Genomic DNA, 17963 nt, shown 5'->3' on the forward strand with positions numbered 1-17963 from the left:
AAAATTTGTGAAAAGAAGCAGTGTTGGCTACCTCGTCCTCCTCCTCAGGGCCAGATTAATGTAGGGTCTATTGGAGCTGCAGCTCCAGGCCCCTACCTTTTATATAGGCCCCGGGTTGGCCATATTCACTGTTACCGCTCTTCTGTCACTTGTAAACACAGAAGTCTGGCTTCTATGCTCGCTTCCCCAGGCAGCACCCTCAGAACCTCCCCACACAGCGTGAAGGCCGGACAAGGAGGGACAGTTGGCGATGCATGGATGTGTTTATGGGCTTCAGAGACAGCATCCCATGTTGAATTAGGCATGCATGGCTGCACCCTTCCTCCTCTGGGTGCATGGCAAGGCACGGCCCTAAGGCCCTTCAAAATCCTCAGCACCAAGCCCATGATGCTGTTAATCCGGCCCTGGTCCTCCTCCACCGCCGCTTCCACCTACACCGCCCATAGGTGTGCGCAGCCTATTGCATTAAGGTGTGCACCCCAAAGTTGAAATACACATGCATGTGTTTGCCAGCAGGGAGAGTAATGTATCGGGGCCATGTACCTGTAGGCAAGGAGAAATAGAGCAGAGCAGGTCCCAGGGAGATCTTTCCCATCTCCTCACTGGCAATGCTATGTGCCCTAGGTGATTAGGGTGTGCCCAGGCACACCCAGCACACCCTGTGCGCACGCCTATGTCACCGCCACATCCACCACCACCTCAACCTCCCTCCTACTCCATATGGGCCTCGTCCTTCAGAGATGAAGAAGAACATTGTTTTATTTTTCTGTTTTTTTTTGTTGTTTTAAGTTATTTCCCTATCCACATTTGTTTGCAGAGCACTTGCCATGCTCTTAATTACGTTTTGCTGCCATTTGCAGCACTCTAGCCCTTTCCTTTGGTGTTTTAGAGCCATTTTAGTGCCTTAAAGTTCGGGTCCCCATTGACTTCAATGGGGTTCGGTGTCCGGGAAAAGTTCGGTAAAAGTCCGGGACACGGACCCGGACTTTTTTTTAAAGTTCGGCCGAACCCGTCGAACACGGACATCTAGGTGTCCGCTCAACCCTACTGGTTAACACTGGCTTGCTGCCTGTTAACTCCAAACTAAACTTGGACTGCTTTCTCACATAAAGAAGCCCTTTTTTTAGCTCCCTTAAGCACTCCTTGCTGAGGCAGCTACTTGTTCTGCTGCTGCGCTAAACACTTCAGGGCCCACACTGGCACCCTCTTTCTCTCACTTATCTTCAGGGCTTAAACACTGTCACCCCCTTTTTGCAAACCTTCTCCACAGGTTAGCTGGCTCCGGGGTCCCCTTGACCTTCTGGAGTGGTCCCCTCTCCTAGGCAGACCCATGGGCAGTTTCAAGTACTCACGATATTGTTTTTCCCCAAAATTTCTGCCCAGCAGATCCACTCGGTCCACAGCACTCTGGATCCCTCTCTGCAGGCCAGCTCAACTTTCGTACTCTAGGCCGACTGCCCAGGACACTCTCTCTTGCACTGACAGGAGGAGAGACAGCTGTCACCCTCCTCCTGGGACTCTGCTTCCCGCTAAAGACACTGCATAATGTGCTCCCCTCAGACTTATACCCTATCCCAGGATGCTTTGTGGCAGTTTCTGCCCTCTAAGATGGATACAAGCCCTGGTGCGCTATTGGTCAGGTTTCCTCCACTGTCCAATAAGAGCCCTCATTGGACACAGTGGGGAGACTCCCCAGACACAACAGACACCCTTAGAAGCACATGACAGCCTAACTAAGTGATAAGGCCCTCCTGTTATGCAGACAGAGCCACCCATAATCTTCTTCCTAGCACCTACCTAGGAGGGTGCTACACAGAGCTGTATTCATTTGTGTCTTCTATATCTGCCTGGAGTCCAGCTTTAAAAATAGTAGCATTCTACAACTAAATGTGGTTTGGGCATTCACATAGCAATGATCTCTTGTCATGTAAAGAGTTTATCTAAATTTGGATGGACATCAAGGCTCCTGGGTACAGCCTGGGCCTAAGATCCAAAGTGCTTTACAGGAAGATGTGCACTTTTATCTGCTATTAAAGTGTTACTAAAGCCTTGCTTAAAAAAAAAAAAAAAAATATATAACAAACATGTTTTACTTTCCTGCTCTATGCAGTGGTTTTGCACAGAGCAGCTCCAAACCTCCTCTTCTCCGGTCCCTTGCCAGTACTCCTGGCTCCTCCCTCCTGCCAGGTGCCCCCACAGTAAGTAGCTTGCTCTGGAGGCACCAAAGCAGGTGCGCTCCCGACCCGCGGCTCTGTGTGTCCATTCACACACGGAGCCACGCTTTAATCCCACCTCCTCCATCTCCTGGTTGGCTCACTGGCTGTGATTGACAGCAGCGGGAGCCAATGGCTGCCAAAAGCCAAATTAAGAGTGCAAGGCATGGACATCACTGGACCGACAGGGAGCGTGTGATGTGTTGACTGAAAAAGAGTTACAAAGGGGCTGGTGTGCCTGAAGAGTCCCTTTGACACTAAAGTTGCTGTTAGGGCTAAAAGTCCTGTTCCTAAATCCCCTTCCCTTCTATCCTTGCAAAAGAAGATGGGGATCAGTGAAACTGCTACAGTTTCTTCACCTGGGAGAAAGAACTTTTCCCACAAAGAGCTTCTCCTGTTAAAACCAGGAGCTAAAACCTGGAGGGGGTAAACCCCTAGTTCACAGAGAAGACTTCCTATGTAAAGGACCCTTTGTGAAGATCTTCTTGGCCTTGGGACATTGTTGCTGTTAAATGGAGTGTTGAAAAGGACACTTTGTGAAGCTACTTTGTTTAAAGGACACTTTGCGAAGATCCTTTGGGCCAATGGGCAAGGACAACTAAGTGCAGAGAAAGGACACTTTGTGAAGATACTTTGTTTAACCAGTTGCCGACCACCCACTGCAGTTTTGCTGCAGCAAGGTGGCTCAGCTGCTCGAAGCGAAGTAACTGTACGTTGATCGCACATGGGGCTAGGGGACAGGTGTGCGCCGCCCTCCCCAATATGTGCTGATTCGGTTCAGAATGGATTAGTTATCAGGTCCAGGCCAATGATTTTTGGCCTGGACCTAGTGATTGGTTCTGAGCAATTGCAGAGCATACTGTGCCTGTGTAATGTAAACACAGGCACAGGAAATTATGCAATCTTCTCTTCTGGAGCCCTTTTTGGTTCCAGCGTGAGAGAAGAGAGCAATAACTGTGAGTACACAAGCACTACACTGACACCAGTACACATAAGCACATATTTAACCCCTTGATCACCCCCCAGTTAACCCTTTCACTCCCTGTCACAGTGTCACTATATACAGTATACAGATAATTTACTGATCACTGTATTAGGGTCACTTGTGACTTTAGTCAGTGGTAGTTAGCGGCAGTCCCAGATAGGTTTAGGGTACACTCCATATATCCCATAATAAAGATTTAACCCCTTGATCACCCCCAGTTAACCCCTTCATTGCCTTGTCACAGTGTCATTATTATAGTGTACAGATCTTTTTTCTGATCACTGTATTAGTGTCACAGTTTAGTTAGCATTAACGTTAGTTAGCATCAATCCAGAACAGCGTCAGATTGCCCGCCGTATATATAGTAATATATTTTAAACCTTTGATTGCCAGTGTCACACACATACTAAATACCTCCAATACTAGTATAGTGTCTGAACTGATCAATATCTTTGATCAGATCAGAACTATACTAGCGTCCCCAGTAGTTAGGTATAGTGTTTCCAAAAGGCAGCGTTAGCAGGATCAGCCCCGACACCTGCCAGCACCTGCGTTTAGCCCCTCTGTCCATCCCCCAAGAAGTGCAGTATCAGCAGACCACTATCACTTCCAATACACAGCACACTAAACCGCAGCGTTAGCAGAGTCAGGCCTGATCTCTGCTAGCACTAGCAGTTAAATTTTTTGGTAGCAGTTCAAACAGTCCTTGACAATCAGGTGCTTTTTTACCTGTGAGTCACACTAGGTACCTATACATTTATTAGCCGAAATGTCCAAACAGAGGTACACTAGAGAAGAGTCCTACACGATGCTGAGCATGACAGATGAGAGTGATGGGGAAGCCTCACTGTCAGAATCAGGCTCAGTATTTGAACCTGTAGAGAGCAGTGGCACCCTGACAGATAGCTCTGATGATGGAGTAGTGGTCCCTGCTAAGGTCAGGCATACCCAATCCCGTTCTTCTGTTGCTGAGGTGCAACAATCGCAGGGTTCTCGTATGCAGCTGTCACGTACCTGATCTGAGGCCAAGGTGCTGGGAAGGCTCCCCTTGTGGCTGAATGCGTCACACCCCTGAAAGTGGGACAGGAGGTGTAGCGCCCAAAGAAGCACAGGTTGCCAACAGGGTATTCTAGAGCCAGGCCGGGGATCACCTGGTGAATACTGGAGATGACAGTATAAACAGTAAGGCAGATGTCTCTGGGGAAGTTCTATATGAACTTGGAAAACTTGTGCACCCAGAAAACAGGAGTAGAGGCCAGGCTGAGGGTCAAACACAAGTGATCTGTTTGGGGGGGGGGGGCAGGTAGTGGAAACAGGAACTTGGCCAAGGTCACAACAGGTGGGTAATAATGGCAAAGTCCCTAAAGCAAGAAGAGGTCATACACAGAAGCGCAGGCAGGTATTAATAGCAAAGTCCGTAAGGCAAGCCAAGATCATACACAGGTGATCAAACAGGAACAAGATTGGTAGAGTAAGCCAGAGGGTCAAACGCAGGGGAAGGAGATCAAACAGGTCAGGAACAAGCAAGGTGTGCACAATTGCACACACGCATTCTCTGAGTTGCGTGTGCCAATTTGTCATTCTTCTGCCAATACGCATGCGTACGGGAGTGTGCCTGATGCGCGCATCTCTGGTATTGGCAGTAGTTCCAGACAGTTCTTCCACGGTTATTTCCCTGACAGCAGCAGAGTGTCGGTATTAGTGCCGCTCAACCTTCTGGTGAACTGGCAAGCACTAGCGTCCTAGTACATCCTGGTCTTAGTCAAACCAGCAGTGCAGTAACACTTGGTGATGTGGCGAGTCCTATAAGTGCAGTTCAAGCTGGTGTGGTGTTTAGCACAAGTAGTGTCCCGCAGCCACCACTAATTTGAAGACAGGCCCGTAGAGCCCATAGTGTCCTTCCTGACATGCTTGCAAATCCTGATTGGGAGCCCATCACTTCTGCAGCACCCATACTTCCCCCATTCACTGGCCAACCCGGAATTCAGGGGGAAACAGCCGATTTTACTCCCGTTGGTTTTTATGAGCTGTTTTTCACAGCAGATCTGTACAGATCTATTGTCGACCAAAGCAATTTATATGCTGATCAATTTGTCACTGCAAATCCACATTTGACCCTTGCCAGAGAATTTGCAAGGAAACCTATCACTATTTCAGAATTCAAAACCTTTCTGGGCCTATCCCTCCACATGGGCATTACTAAAAAGGGTGAGTTACGGTCTCATTGGTCCACTGACCCAATTCATCATATGCCGTGTTCCCTGCTGCCATGGCCAGGACTTGATATGAGCAAATCTTGCGGTTCATGCACTTCAGTCCTCGGAGTGACCCTGGATATGACCAACTCCACAATATTCTGCCTTTCGTAAATCACTTCAACCAGAAGTTTGCAGCCTTGTATATGCCCCAACAAGCTGTCTGTGTTGATGAGTCTCTGATTACATTTTCTGGCCGCCTTGCTTTCAAACAGTTTCTCCCCAGCAAGCTTGCCAGATATGGGGTCAAGATGTATAAGCCCTGTAACAGGACAACATGCTATATATGTAGTTTCTGGATTTATGAGGGAAAATATAGCAATGTGGAGCCCCCCAACTGCCCAGACTACATGGTGAGCAGCGGCAAGATTGTTTGGGACTTGGTGTCACCCTTATTCGGAAAGTGGTACAATTTATACATGGACAATTATTACACAAGCGTGCCACTTTTTAGTCACCTTTTTGATTCTGAAATTGGCGCACCGTGTGGCACCGTGCGACCTGATCGCCGGGCCTTCCCTCAACGGCTTGTAGATTCTCGACTCAGATGGGGGGAAAGAGCCGGCTTGAAGTGTAATACATTGCTTGCAGTGAACTGGAGGGACACACAGAAGGTTTTCATTCTGTGCTCCATTCACGCAGATACGACAGTCCAAATTGCAACAATGACTGGTGTTGTTGAGAAGCGCCTCTGTGTCCATGAATACAACCTTAACATGGGAGGGGTGGACTTCAACAACCAGATGATGGCGCCATACTTATTTGCCCGTAAGGCCAGATGCTGGTACAAGAAAGTGTCTGTATACGTATTCCAATTGGCTCTGCTGAATGCTTATGTGCTATACAAAGCGTCAGGAAGAAGTGGATCCTTCCTAAAATTCAAGGAGGAGATCATCACAGCCCTTCTGTATCCAGAAGGTGCTGTGGCTCAAATTGACAATCCAGATGCAGTGAACCGGCTGCTAGAGATGTACAGAACTGTTCGCCGGCGGACAGTTCCCGGCGAACTTAGCATGTTCGCGTTCGCCGCTGCGGGCGAACATATGCGATGTTCGGTCCGCCCCCCATAATACATCATTGAGGCAAACTTTGACCCTGAACTTTACAGTCAGCAGGCACATTTCCAGCCAATCAGCATACCTTCCTCCCACACCCTCCCACCTCCTATAAATAAGCAAGGGCAGCATCCATCTCAGATCATTCTGAAGCAGTGTGTGTAGTGAGAGTAGGGAGAGCTGCTGCTGCTGCTGCTGTTAACCACTTGCCTTCTGTGCACTTAAACACCCTTCCCATCCAGGCCAATTTTCAGCTTTCAGCGCTGTCACACTTTGAATGACAATTGCGCGGTCATGCTACACTGTACCCATATGAAATTTTTATCATTTTTTTCACACAAATAGAGCTTTCTTTTGGTGGTATTTAATCATCTCTGGGTTTTTTATTTTTTACAAAAAAAAAGAATAAAGACAAAAAATTTTGAAAAAAAAAAAAAGTTTTTCTTATTTTCTGCGAGTAAATTTTGAAAATAATTTTTTCTCCTTCACTGATGTGCGCTGATGAGGCGGCACTGATGGGCACTGATAGGCTGCACTGATGGGCACTGATGAGGTGGCACTTATGGGCACTGATGAGGTGGCACTTATGGGCACTGATGAGGAGGTACTAATATGCCGCACTGATGAGCACTGAGAGGCGGCACTGAGAGGCAGCACTGAGAGGCGGCACTGATGAGCACTGATAGGCGGCACTGCTGGGCACTGATAGGCGGCACTGCTGGGCACTGAGAGGCGGCACTGATGGGCACTGATAGGCGGCACTGATGGGCACTGGCGGATGGCACTGGACACTGACGGGTGGCACTGATGAGCGGCACTGATGGGCAGCACCATCAGTGCCCACACTCAGTGCCCATAGTGCTGCCAGTCAGTGCTCATCAGTGCCTAGATGAGCAGGCACTGATGGGCACTGACTAGCAGCACTATGGGCACTGATTGTGGGCATTGATGGGGGGCACTGATGGCGGGCACTGTGGGCACTGATGTGGGGGCACTGTGTGTGTGTTTTTACCTTTTAGTAATCAGGGCACTGGTGATCGGTGCCCTGATTACATTGCTGTGTGTCCCCAGCGGCTGTCGGCTCCCCCTCCTTCCTCACACTGCAGGCTCCGTGTGAGGAAGGAGCGCCGGCGATGAGAGATGATCTCATATGTTTACATATGAGATCATCGCTCATTGGACGGCCAGATCACGTGGTGAATGGCCGCTGTGATTGGCCATTCACCACGATCTGTGATCGGCCGTGTCCAAGGGACACGGCCGACACAGATTTTCCCCGCAGCGCGCTCGCGGGAGCGCGCTGGGGGCGTGTCACTGGGAGGCCGTTTAAAAACGGCCTCCCGAAAATTCGAGTCCGCGCTGCAACCGTATATAGGCTGTAGCGCGGACGGGGGGTGGTTAAGCTAGGGACAGTTAGTCAGTGTTCCTGGTCTTGCAGTGTTCTTGGTCCACTACTGCTGTAAGGACAGCACCCCAAAAAGCCCTTCTAAGGGCTGGTATTTGTGTAATTTTTTTTATATATATATATATATATATATATATATATATATATATATATATATATATATATCTAGCGTCCCCAAAAGCCCTTTTAAGGGCTGGTAATTGAGTTGTTTCTTCTTATATATATATATGTATATATATATATATATATATATATATATATATATATATATATATATATATATAGTGTCCCCAAAAGCCCTTTTAAGGGCTGGTAATTGAGGATTTTTTTTTTATTTATATATATACATATATATATATATCTAGCGTCCCCAAAAGCCCTTTTAAGGGCTGGTAAGGTAATAGAGTTTTTTCTTTATATATATATATATATATATATATATATATATATATATATATATATCTATTGTACACTGTGACTGCAGTTGCCTGCCCGCTGTGTGTGAGAGGCCACAGACCTACCACAGACTGTACTGTGTGCACACCACACTCATTTCGGGTGGCACAGGCACAGTACCTTGCATTTTAAAAAATATTTTTTTTTTCCTCTGTCATAATTGCAGTGAGTGCTGTGTCAGGTTCACAGAGTGCACTGTACCCACTGCAGTGCACTGCCCACCACTGATATATATACGGTGGCACAGCATCTTGTTGCAATAAATTGAAAAAAAAAAAATATTTTTTATTATTGCAGTTGCCTGGGCTGCCAGTGACTGTCAGGTCCACAGAGTGTACTGTGCCCACTGCAGTGCCACCGTGTGCCCACCCACCACTGATATATAAGGTGGCACAGCAGCTTGCAAAGTAAAAAAATATATATATATTTTTTAATTGCAGTTGCCTGGGTGCCAGTGACTGCTGTCAGGTCCACAGAGAGTGTACTGTGCCACTGCCCACCCACCACTGATATATAAGGTGGCACAGCAGCTTGCAAAGTAAAAAAATATATATATATTTTTTAATTGCAGTTGCCTGGGTGCCAGTGACTGTCAGGTCCACAGAGTGTACTGTACCCACTGCCCAACACTCCTATAGGGGTGGCACAGCACCTTGCACTCATAGTACAACAGTAACAACACATTAAAAAAAAAATGTCAGGCAGAGGCAGGCCACCCCGCAAGGGCCGTCGTGGTCGTGGTGCTGTGATTTCCTTAGGCCCTAGAATAATGCCCAGTGTTCAGAGGCCACCACAGACCCTGAACTCAAAAAATTCTGAGGCCATAGTTGACTGGCTTACACAGGACACCCAATCGTCTACAGCTTCCGCTCGGAACCTTAATGCACCATCCTCCTCCAGCTCAGCTTCGGGCACCTCTCAATTTACCACTCGCCAGCCCGCCGGCACCACCACCAACACTAGCACCACAGCCGCTTCACTTGATCCGTCAGAGGAGTTATTTTCACATCAGTTGGAAGAAATAAGTGATGCGCAACTATTAGTGCCAGAGGATGTAGATAACGGGGATATGTCTCAGTCAGGCAGCATTATACACATGGACGTACATTGTGATGATGATGATGATGATGTTGTACCTGCTGCTGCTGCCTTTGCTGAGTTGTCAAGTGAAGCTGCTGATGATGACGATGTGTCTGTGGATGTCACCTGGGTGCCTGCTCGAAGAGCAGAAGAAGAGGGGGAAAGTTCAGATGGGGAGACAGAAAGGAGGAGGAGACGAGTTGGAAGCAGGGGGAGGAGGTCATCGCAAGGAGCTAGTGGCGCAGTCAGACAGCATGTAGATTCGGCACCCGGGGTCAGCCAGACAGCACGCCAATTAACGCATGCTTTTGCCACCACCAGAATGCCGTCCTTGCAAAGCTCAGCAGTGTGGCATTTTTTTCGTGTGTCTGCCTCTGATATCAGCGATGCCATTTGTAACCTGTGCCAAAAGAAACTGAGTCGTGGGAAGTCCAACACCCACCTAGGTACAACTGCTTTGCGAAGGCACATGATCTCACATCACAAACACCTATGGGATCAACACATGAGTAAAAGCAGCACACAAACTGGAAGCCACCATCCTCCTCCTGGTCCAGCATCTTCAGCCACGTCAACCACTGCTGTCCTCCATGCCCCCTATCAACAACCCGCCCCTCCGCCTCTCACCTTCAGCAGTTCCTGCTCACCTGCCCACAGTCAGGTGTCTGTCAAGGAAATGTTTGAGCGTAAGAAGCCAATCTCACAGAGTCACCACCTTGCCTGGCGTCTGACAGCTGGCTTGTCGGAACTCTTAGCCCGCCAGCTTTTACCATACAAGCTGGGGAAGTCTGAGGCCTTCAAAAAATTTGACGCTATTGGGACACCGCAGTGGAAGGTACCCGGCCGAAATTATTTTTCACAAAAGGCAATCCCCAACCTGTACTCTATTGTGGAAAAGGAAATCATGTCACGTCTGGCACACAGTGTTGGGGCAAGGGTCCATCTGACCACTGATAGCTGGTCTGCAAAGCACGGTCAGGGCAGGTATATAACTTACACTGCGCATTGGGTAAACCTGCTGGCGGCTGCCAAGCATGGAATGCGTGGCTCTGCTGCAGAGGAGTTGGTGACACCGCCACAACTTGCAGGCAGGCCTGCTGCCACCTCCTCTACTCCTCCTACTCCATCCTCTTTCCTAACCTCCTCGGCTGAGTCCTCTTCTGCTGTTGCGTCTTGCTCCACACCAACTGCACCCTCCAAGCTCCCCAGGGGCTATTCCACATGCCGGATACGACAGCGTCACGCTGTCTTGGGGTTGACTTGCCTGAAAGCAGAGAGTCACACCGGACCAGCACTACTGTCTGCCCTGAACGCACAGGTGGATCAGTGGCTGACCCCGCACCAACTGGAGATCGGCAAAGTGGTGTGTGACAACGGCAGCAATTTGTTGGCGGCATTGAATTTGGGCAAGTTGACACATGTGCCGTGCATGGCACATGTGTTGAATCTGATTGTGCAACGTTTTGTGCAGAAGTACCCAGGCTTACAGGACGTCCTCAAGCAGGCCAGGAAGGTGTGTGGCCATTTCAGGCGTTCCTACACGGCCATGGCGCACTTTGCAGATATTCAGCGGCGAAACAACATGCCAGTGAGGCGCTTGATTTGCGACAGCCCGACACGTTGGAATTCAACACTGCTAATGTTCGACCGCCTGCTCCAACAAGAAAAAGCGGTCAACGAGTATTTGTATGACCGGGGTGCTAGGACAGCCTCTGCGGAGCTGGGTATTTTTTTGCCACGTTACTGGACGCTCATGCGCAATGCCTGTAGGCTCATGCGTCCTTTTGAGGAGGTGACAAACCTAGTGAGTCGCACCGAAGGCACCATTAGCGACATCATCCCATATGTATGAGCGTGCCCTGTGAAGAGTGCTGGATCAGGCCGTAGATGAGCGTGAAGAGGAAGAGGAAGAGTTGTGGTCACCATCACCACCACCAGAAACAGCCTTACCATCGCTTGCTGGACCTGCGGCAACACTGGAAGAGGAGTGTGAGGAAGAGGAGTCAGAGGAGGAATGTGGCTTTGAGGAGGAGGAACACCAACCACAGCAGGCATCCCAGGGTGCTCGTTGTCACCTATCTGGTACCCGTGGTGTTGTACGTGGCTGGGGGGAAGAACACACCTTCAATGACATCAGTGAGGACGAGGAATTGGACATGAGTAGCTCGGCATCCAACCTTGTGCAAATGGGGTCTTTCATGCTGTCATGCCTGTTGAGGGACCCTCGTATAAAAAGGCTGAAGGAGAACAACCTGTACTGGGTGGCCACGCTACTAGACCCCCGAAATGCCACAGTCCAGGTGTTAGTCCCCTTGAAACAACTTTTCCATCACTATTGTGGCCAGAAAGAGTCCCTGTGTGTTTTAAAATTCGCCTGCCTATTGAAGTCTATGGCGGTTCGCGAACATTTGCCGATGTTCGCATTCGCCGTTCGCGAACGGCGAATTTTAGGTTCGCGACATCACTACCGGCTGCATGAGAGGCATTTTCCGGATGTCCTCCCTGGTACCCCTACCCAAAGAGGACCCCAAAGAAGAAGCCGTGTCTGTAAAAAACGTATGTATAGGCGTAACTGGTCAAGCTGGTCTCTGCCTCGGGGACTGTTTTCGTCGCTACCACACACTAGTAGAGTTTTAGTATAGGGTGCAGCACGGCACAATCTAGGGCACACTTTCACACAGGATCTCGAAAGATGTTAGATGGCTATCGCATTTTGAGAGACCCTAGCCTTGAACTTTTAAAGTTTTTTTACAGTTACAAAAAAGTGTAAAAAAAAAAAAGGTACAAAAAAAATGAAAAATAAAAAAGCCAAAGATAGTTGTCTTTTTATTAAGTTAATTTTCTGTTCTTACTCTTTTACCGTACCTTATAATATACTGCTATACTGTAATGTTTTATTTTTACTGTTTTTCATTGTTAACCATAGTTTGCTTTGCAAACACCACCATTCTACTGTACTGTGTGCTAGTATAATGTAATGTTTTATTGTTGCTGTGTTTTTCATTCTTAACCATAGTTTTCTTTGCAGACACCACCATTCCACTGTTTTACTGCACCGTATACTATAACTTTGCAATGTTGTTACTGTGTTTTATTTTTAACCATTGTTTGCTTTGCAGGTATGCCCATCACCTGCAGCACTGATTTGTTTATTCTGACAGCAACATCGTTTGCTCTCAGCATTTATGTAAATCAATGATTGCAGTGCTGTAGGAGGTGATTTCACAACTGCAGATAAAAGAAAGAGCATATATGGTGAAGCATAGGGGATGGGATTAACACAGAAGGCAGATCTCCCCTAAGCTTCGCCAAACAGTTTTTAACACTTTTCTTGGCAGAGATTTCTACATCATATCGATTGATGCCAATGGAGGAATCTGCTATGTTCTTTTTTTTCGTTCAGCCAAAAAAAGAACATTGCATGTATGCCCATCATTAGAAGTGAGTGGATGCTGGGAGGTCTAAAGGTGGGCATACCACACCCATTTCTTCATCCACATCGATCAATGGGAATGGAGGAATCTGTTAGGTTCTGTTTTTTTCGTTCAGCCCACAGGCTGCATGAAAAAAAAGAACCTTACAATATATGCCCAACAAGGACCAGAAACGTACTGGTACATCCCTGGATTTTGAGTGGTCACACCAGGATGATGCCTGCAGATTTAGGCATCATCTTGGTATTGTTTTCTATAGCCACTGGTCAGTTTTCATGTAAAGGCAATCCTAGTGGATCATTAGCTGCTAGACTTCTTTTAAAAGTAGTGAGAGGGGACTCCCCTCTCCCAATGCCTTCCACGGTTTTGTTGGGCTCTCCTGTCCCACTGGATAGCCCAAGACTGCAGCCGGGGGTACAGCCAGCTAACCATAGAGTTGACTGTAGACTAAGGATAATCAAACTTTTGAAAAGTTTGGTTCGACCAGAACATCCGAACTTCCCGAAAGTTCGGCCCGGATTTCAGAACCCCATTGAAATCAATGGGACCCAAACTTCGGTAATCAAAAAACACAATTTTTAAGCCCTAAAACCCAATAAATGCCCCTAAAAAGTGCCTAGGGTTCTGGGTCATGCCCCATTAACTATTAATCACACAAAAAAAAGTTCTTAAAAATTGTCATTTTTGATAAAAAAGCCAATAATTGAAAAAAAAAAAAAGAGAGAGAGATTTTTTTATTTTGACTTTGGATTTAGTATCTGGGGGGTCTAAAAGGTGTGCATGTGAGGTTTCAGCTCTGTAGCATGTCCAGAACCATGAAAAAAAAAGGATAATTTTTCAGTAGAACAGGGATGTGGGACCCTCCTTTAACACCTATATGATCTTTTTTTCTGGTTCTGGACATGCTACAGAGCTGAAACTTCACAGGTACACCTTTTAGACCCCCCAGACACAAAATCACACAAAAAAAGTTCTTAAAAATTGTCATTTTTGATAAAAAAGCCAATTATTGAAAAATTAAAAAAAAAAAAGATATTTTTTGATTTTTACTTTGGATTCAGTATCTGGGGGGTCTACAAAGTGTACATGTGAAGTTTCAGCTCTGTAGCATGTCCAGAACCATAAAAAAAAAGATCGTTTGTATTAGAAAACTTTCAGCACAGGAGGTTGGCTTCGCTGCTGTAACACCTTGCCGGTTTAATAGCAGGCATTTTTTTGGGTTCTTTGCAGTCAGGAAAAACATCTGAACTTGTGTAGTGGTACTGTGCACAAGTTCTGATGTTACCTGCCTCCAAAAACCCCCAAAAAATGCCAGCAAAAACACACCTGGGCATTTTTTTTTGACGCTAGCGTTTTTTTTGGCATTTTTTGGGGTTCTTTTGAGGCAGGCAAAACATCTGAACTTGTGTATAGTGGTGTATATACACACATCCATATATTTATATACACACCTAGACATATATAGGTGTGATAGTAGCAGAAATATATGCTTGCACTAATGAAATCATTTACAGTAATATATTTCTGCTACTATCACACCTATATATGGCTAGGTGTCTATATACATATAATTATGTGTATATATATACCACTATACACAAGTTCAGATGTTTTGCCTGCCTCAAAAGAACCCCAAAAAATGCCAAAAAAAACGCTAGTGTCAAAGAAAAAAAATGCCCAGGTGTGTTTTTGCTGGCATTTTTTTGGGAGTTTTTGGAGGCAGGCAAAACATCAGAACTTGTGCACAGTACCACTATACAGAAGTTCAGATGTTTTTCCTGACTGCAAAGAACCCAAAAAAATGCCTTCTATTAAACCGGCAAGGTGTTACAGCAGCGAAGCCAACCCCCTGAGCTGAAAGTTTTCTAATACAAACAATCTTTTTTTTTATGGTTCTGGACATGCTACAGAGCTGAAACTTTACATGTACACTTTTTAGACCCCCCAGATCTGAAATCCAAAAATCTCTTTTTTTTTTTTTCAATAATTGGCTTTTTTATCAAAAATGACAATTTTTAAGAACTTTTTTTGTGTGATTTTGTGTCTGGGGGGTCTAAAAGGTGTACCTGTGAAGTTTCAGCTCTGTAGCATGTCCAGAACCAGAAAAAAAAGGATTGTATGTATTAGAAAACTTTCAGCTCAGGGGGTTAGCTTCTCTCCTCGGTTTTCACACCTTGCTGGTTTCAAAGCAGGCATTTTTTTGGGTTCTTTGCAGTCAGGAAAAACATCTGAACTTGTGTATAGTGGTACTGTGCACAAGTTCAGATGTTTTGCCTGCCTCCAAAACCCCCCAAAAAATGCCAGCAAAAACCTGGGCATTTTTTTTTTTTGACGCTAGCGTTTTTTTGGCATTTTTTTGGGTTCTTTTGAGGCAGGCAAAACATCTGAACTTGTGTATAGTGGTATATATACACACACAATTATATGTATATAGATACCTAGCCATATATAGGTGTGATAGTAGCAGAAATATATTACTGTAAATGATTTCTTTAGCGCAAGCATTTATTTCTGCTACTATCACACCTATATATGTCTAGGGGTATATATACAGACATATATGTGTATATATACCCCCTATACACATGTTCAGATGTCATGTCTGACATCAAACATGTCCTCAAAAAAGCACTGGCAGTGGCAGCCCCTGCAGCATGAAAAATGCTTGGCTGGTGAGAAGCCATATGGGTGTGCCGAAGCTATGAAAGGGTTTTGTCACCCTGCCATAGCAGTCACTGCCAGTTAACCCTACACTACACTACGGTCCCCTTACACTTAACACTTTCCCTACAGAAACTAAATTTTTTAAGCTAACTTAAGTGTAAAGGAGCACTCTAACTACACTAGATATCCCTTTCCTAATAAATAGCTAAATGACACTTTTCAAGTAAAATTAACAGAACTGCTTCCACTCTCTTCCATGTCCAGTATAACAATGCTAGGAATATGGTGGGGGCGAGCTTATATACTGGGGGGCGTATTCACTAATGATTGGTCTAGGGACCCCCTAGTCACTCCAATCACATTCCTAGCATTCTCCTGCCCCCTCAATTGGCTTTTGCTAATGGTTCTGGTCCAATCACGGGCTTTTAAAGCCCATTTCCTGAAGCATTGCATTTTGGGCGGTTCTGGTTGGCGAATTCCGAACTTTTTGGGCAAAAAGTTCTAAATTCGGCCGAACCTCGAACACCCAATGTTCGGGCCGAACCGATGGTGGACCCGAACCGTTCGATCATCCCTACTGTAGACCAGAATGGCTCCATACATCTCTATGGTCTAGGATACCGGAAGCTATAAGCATTTCATTACTTCGGTTTCGCCAGATATAAACAGCGCCATTTAGAAATTGGGAAAGCATCTTATCACACCAATCTTGGTGTGGGCAGATGCTTTAGTGGAAAGGAGAGATGTATAGACCCCAATTGTTTTTTTAAAGAGTACCTGCCACTACTTATTGCTTTCATAGGGGATATTTAAATTCCTGGTGATAACAATAAAAATTATTAAACAAAAAAAAAATGAAAGGGAAGGTGTCAAAATAAAATAAAAAAGCAAAATAAAGTGAATGCAAGCATCGGTCTGGTGTCATATGTAAACAGCAATTGCGCCATGCATATGAGGTATTACCAAGAATGTCAGATCGAGGGCAGTAATTCTTGCAGTAGACCTCCTCTGTAAATCTAAATTGGTAACCTGTAAAAGGTTTTTAGGAACGTAAGTAATTTGTTGCCACTGTATGGGCGTGCGCAATTTTAAAGCATGTCATGTTTGGTATCTATGTACTCTGCATAAGATCATCTTTTATTATTTTCTACCAAACAATTATGCAATATATTGTATATTTGTGCATTCAATTTTTAAAAAAAGTGTTTTTTTCCCCAAAAATTGCGTTTGGAAAATTTCTGTGCAAATACAGTGTGACAAAAAAAATTGCAACACCCACCAATTTGTTCTGTAGGGCCTCTGCTTTAAAAAATTATATAATGTTTGGGGGTTCAAAGTAATTTTCTAGTAAAAAAAAAAATGAAATTTTCATGTGAACAAAGTGTCAGAAAAGGCTTGGTCTTCAAATGGCGAGAAGAGTGGGTGATATGTGGCATAAGCTTCTAATATTGGGCAAAAAATGCCAGGACAGTTCAAACACGCCCAAATGACCCATTTTTGGAATGTAGACACCCAAAGCTATTTGCTGAGAGGCATGTTGAGTCCATGGAATATTTTATGTTTTGCCACAAGTTTTAGGAAAATGACAAAATGTGCTTTTTTTACACAAAGTTGTCACTTAAATGATATGAGTATGGGGATACCCCTATGTGTGAGACTTTTTGGCAGTCTAGCCGCGTACAGGACCCCGAAAACCAATCACTGCCTTCAGGCTTTCTAACGGCGAAAATTGTTGATTTCCTTCCTCACTACCTATAAAAGTTTCGGAGGCCATGAAATGCCAAGAAAGCACATACCCCCCCCCCCCCCCCAATGACCCCTTTTCAGAAAGTAGACACCCTAAGCTATTTGCTGAGAGGCATGTTGAGTATGACAATTTTATTTTTTTTTTTTTACACAAAGTTGTCACTAAATGGTACATTGCTCACACATGCCATGGGTATATGTAGAATGACCCCCCAAAATACATTCTGCTGTTTCTCCTGAGTACAGGGATACCACATGTGTGAGACTTTTTGGGAATCTAGCTGTGCACAGGACCCCGAAAACAAATTACCGCCTTCAGGTTTTCTAAGGGCGTAAATTGCTTATTTTACTTTTTCACTACCTATCACAGTTTCAGGGGCCCTGAAATGTCAAGATAGCACAACCCCCCCCCCCCCAAATGATCCCATTTTGGAAAGTAGACACTCTAAGCTAATTGCTGAGAGGCATGTTGAGTTCATGTAATATTTTTTATTTTGCCACAAGTTTTGGGAAAATTACAAAAATGTTTTCTTATTTTTTTTTACACAAAGTTGCCAATTAAATGATATATTGCTCAAACATGCTATGGCTATATGTGAAATGACACCCCAAAATACTTTCTTCTGCTTCTCCTGAGTACAGGGATATCACATGTGTGAAACTTTTTGGC

The sequence above is a fragment of the Pelophylax lessonae genome, assembly GCF_965119305.1.
Source record: "Pelophylax lessonae genome assembly, chromosome: 10".
In the NCBI taxonomy this organism is placed as follows: domain Eukaryota; kingdom Metazoa; phylum Chordata; class Amphibia; order Anura; family Ranidae; genus Pelophylax; species Pelophylax lessonae.